Here is a 4,697-nt window from a genome sequence, read left to right on the forward strand (position 1 = left end):
GACTGCTGCTTCTATGAGCATTGATTATGGATCCAAGTTAAATGAAATCCTCGACAGTGTCCATCTGGTCTCCTTTTATCATGATGTTATTTATGGGTCCAGCCATAAGGCTTTTTCTTGTCCTTACGTTAAGTTGCAATCCACACTAAAGGCTGCAGTCTTTTCTTTTCATCACAAGTTCAAGTCCTCCTTTGACAGTTTAGGAAGCTAGAAGTCCAAATTCAGGGACACCATCTCTAGGGAAAGATTTTCTTCCTCTGATGGCTCTGAGGGAAAGTCTTTGTCTCCTTTCAGCATCTGCAGGCCCAAAGCCCACTGTTTGTTGAAGATCTCCATATGTCTTGGCATTAATCTTCCCCTGCGTTTAGAAGGGTCTCAGTGCAGGGACCCCGAGTCCAATAAAGGTTCTCCATTTCTGGGTCCCCTTTCTTTGTGGTACTGAGGTCCCTCCCTCAGCTGCCTTTGTCTACTTTTATCTCTTTTAAGATAAAAGATGAAGCAATGAGTAAAGGCATCGCATCCCACCCTAGTCCTGCCTCATTGACATAAGACCCATAACCTCATCTTCATTAACCTAACCTCATTCAGCCTCATTAACACATAAAAGTCAGGGTTTACAACACAGCACAAACAGAGGATCCTTACATCAGATCATTTCATGGGATAATTGCACCATTACACAACTGCCTTATCACTGAGAATCATGGTTTATTCTCACGATAGGTAAATTTAATGAAAAAAAAAAAACACAACACCCTGCTAGGCCTAAACCTGTGACCCCCTTCTTTTTCCCCAATTTTCCCCTTTTGGAACAGGAATAAATACCTTATGCCTGTTTAATAACTATGCTTTGGAAACAGAAAATTTGTTTCACAGGTTTCACAGGTCTACAAATAGAGAGAAATTTGCACCTAAGATAGATCCTACTCAGAGTCTCACCAAGATGTGATTTGAAGCATTCAGAAGATGAATGGACTTAGATGCTGGAATAGGTTAAGATTTGGGGGGATGTTGGGATGAGTTAAAGGTTTTTAGTTCATTGAAAGGATGGGTATTATGGGAAGATAGAGGGTAGAATGTTTTGAATTGAATCGTGTTCCCCCCAAAGATGTGTTGAAGTCCTAACCCTTATTTCTGTGAATATGATTTTGTTCGAGTAAATAAGGTCTTCCTTTAATATTATCAATTAAGCTAATAAAATTATATAGGAATAGGGTGGACCCAAAACCTAGATAGGTGGTATGGTCGTCAACTTGAGAGGGTTAAGAGTGAAGGAGTGGAATTTAGCCTGTCAATCAGGTCGCGGCTTGATGGCCTCATTCAGAGGTGCTAAGGAGGCAGGACACAGACTCACTCCCTGGCAGACATTGCAGCTAACAAGACACATAGAGCTACTCTACTGCCCTGAGCTGGAGGAGCCACGTGGAGACCCCTGTCAGCACTGCAACGCTTACACCTCTGCTGGATCCACAAGACCTTCCACCAACTCTCCTGTGATCTTCCTGCATTCTGCGGTATTGCATGTGTTGCGTGAGTCTGAAGAGGATTTTTTAGATTGGTATCGGACATATGGGCTAATATCAGACTTACGGACTTGACCTGGACTAGTCTGGGATGCATTCTTAATGTGCAATTACTCTTTGATATAAAGCTATTTCTTATACTGATATGAGTCTCCCTGGATTTGTTTCTCTAGTCTACCCAGACTAACACAACTGGTATCTTATGAAAGAAGAGACTAGACATGCACAAGAGGAAGGCAGCATGCGAGGATCCCTCTAAAAGCCAAAGAATGGCAATGAATGCCCAGGGCTACCAAAAGCTAAAAGACCTGTAAGGTTCATCCACTAGAGATGACATAAAGAGAGCATAGCTCTGCTGACTCTCTGATTTTGGACTCATGGTCCGTGGAAGTGAGAAAATAAGACATGAAAAAATAACAATGTATTAATTATCAAGGGTTCATGAGGGAGGGAGGGGAGGGTGGGGTAGAGAAGGAAAAAATGAGGAGCTGATACCAAAGGCTCAAGTAGAAAGAAAATGTTTTTAAAATGATGATGGCAATAAATGTACAAATGTGCTTGACACGATGTATGTATGTATGGATTGCGATAAGAGCTGTATGAGCCCCAATAAAATGATCAAAAAAATAGAAACAATATTTATGTACTCTCAAGTGGTATTTTGCTGTGGTATCTCTAGAAAACTAAGACGTTATATCTTCCATGAGAATAAATATCCCATGGGAATAGAGACAGGGAAATGGATAACTGTGTCCCCTGCCTCTGGAGCAGTACTTGCCCCATGAGAGTTGATGCGTCATGAGGACTGGTAAGTTTCTAGGTCTGTTGTGTCCATCTGCTATCCTGGCCATTCTTTCCTTACTCCTATTGACTGAGCAAACTTATAAATGGATACTCCATGCAAAGTTTCTCTCAGTCACCCAAACAATGACCTAGTAACCTAATTCCTTTTGTGCATTGCGTCTATTTCAGGGTTCAGCCACACCGAAAATGCCAGTCTTCTCAATAGTTTTTTCAATAGTGGTTTTCTACAGCAGGTTTTCCTCTGCCCAGGTTTATCTATCAACCTAGCCATATCTTCTTTCCATCTACCAAAAATTTGTCAAAATTTCTGTCCCATTGCTGGCTTCCTTCTGAAAGGTGTAAAATATTGCACAGATGAATGAATACCTGCCCTGCACACGACACCCTGAAACACAAGCTCCCAGTTGACAATTTACAAAGCTGGAAATTGCTAGACATTTTAGTTGTAGTAACAGATAAAAGTGAATAATCATTTGGATGAAGTAAAACTGTACCCTGGCATTTATCAGATCATTCTTACCAGTGAAAGTACACAAGCTGTCGATGGTTAGACATTTCAAGTCAGAGAAACCTTGAACAACTCCAGTAAACTATTCTCCTGGGGCGGGGGTGTTTGTTTCTCTCTTTCATCTCTCTCTCTCTGAATGCATAGCTGTGTGTGTGTGTGTGTGTGTGTGTGTGTGTGTGTGTGTGTGTTATAATGGCATGAGAGATAATCCCAAGGACTGAGTCAAAAATGGCCTCGAGCCTACAAGGTTCAGGATGATGTAATAAAGGGGAACGTCCCCATGCAACTTCTGGGACCCTCTTCCAGCGAGAGGTACTGACGATGATGAGACTTCATCTCACATACTTGGGCCACGTTGTCAGGAGAAAGGAGTCCCTGGAGAGAGATATCATGCTTCGTAAAGTAGCAGGGTAGTGGAAAAGAGGATTAACCCAATGGCTTCATTCAAGAACAATTCTGCATATGGCACAGAACCAGCCAGTGTTTCGTCCTGCTGTACATGGAGTTGCTGTGAGTCGGAACCGACTGAACCTCACCTAATAACAACAATTTGGGCCCAAATGCTAAAAGTTGTTTCAGTAAATATTCAGCAACCTTTGAAGTGAGTATCCAATACATAAGAAAGGTCACATACAAATGAGAAATTAAGTTTTGCCTAACACTTCTGTTAAATTGTGCTTGAATTAGAAGCACTGAACTTTAACTAAAACATAGTTTGCCATTTCTCTCATATCTACAACTATATCTGAGAGGTAGAAGACATGTCATCAACATCCTTTAATTTGGCAGATTAACTTTAGTCTCAAGGTAAATCATTTTCAGACAGAAAAAGGGGGTTTACATTGTTTGATATCTATTAAATGCTCATTTAACACTCTTTAATTATCGTTACACATTAACTTGCCTGGTATCCTTTTAAAGTTCTTTGATTAGGGGCCAGGACGGCATAGCCTTCACCGATCAAGGCCATCAAACCATATTAAAAAGGTAAATTGGGTAATGCATTGTTTCTAGAAGTGCAAATCTCTGCTGTGTTTTATTAAAGTAAAGCACATTTGGTCTTTCAAGAACACTTGATCAATCACTTATAGCTTAAAAGGTATAGCCAAACAATGGCTGCATACTTCTGTCAAATTTTGCAATGCAGTCCTGATAGAGTGGGAAGAAGATAAATGTTCTTTGATAGGTGCTAACAATATTTTCTAAAATGTCCTTAAATGGCTTTATGGCAATATTTTCTAAAATGCCCTTAAATGGCATTATGGCACTAGGTTCTGGATCCACATAGTCTGGTCCTTAGACCAGCAGCATCAGCATCACATGGAAGCTCGTTCAAAATGTGGACTCTCAATCCTCCCCCAGATCTACTGATCAAGACTCTGCCTTACGGGAGGAGCCTCAGATGTTTTGTGTGCACATTAAAGATGGTGAACCACTCTGGAAATCTCTGCTTCTCAATGTCCTTGCACCTTGGTCTCACCTGGGGAATTTATCCCTTATTGAGGACTGGAGCCTTCCCATAAGGTGCTGGGTTTCTAACCAAAAGTCAGCGGTTGGAATCCCCCAGTGGCTCCTTAGGAGGAAGATTTGGCAGCTTCCATAGATCATAGCTTTTCAAAGGCTATGGGGCAGTTCTACCTTATCCATCCAGTAGGGTCAGTATTTGTTGGAATCCACTCACCAGCAGTGGGTGTTTAGTTTGGGGAGCCTAGTCCCTGAGATTTTGGTTTAACTATTATGGGTGTTGTGAGGTGTGGCCTGAGAATAGAGAGTTTTAGACACTCCCCAGGGAATTCTAATGAACAGCTAATTTTGAGAATCATTGATATCTAAATTAAAATGATGTTTTCTGTGTAATAATA

Source organism: Echinops telfairi, unplaced genomic scaffold (assembly GCF_000313985.2).
Source record: "Echinops telfairi isolate 266 unplaced genomic scaffold, ASM31398v2 ScPeMD7_7436;HRSCAF=8474, whole genome shotgun sequence".
NCBI lineage: Eukaryota > Metazoa > Chordata > Mammalia > Afrosoricida > Tenrecidae > Echinops > Echinops telfairi.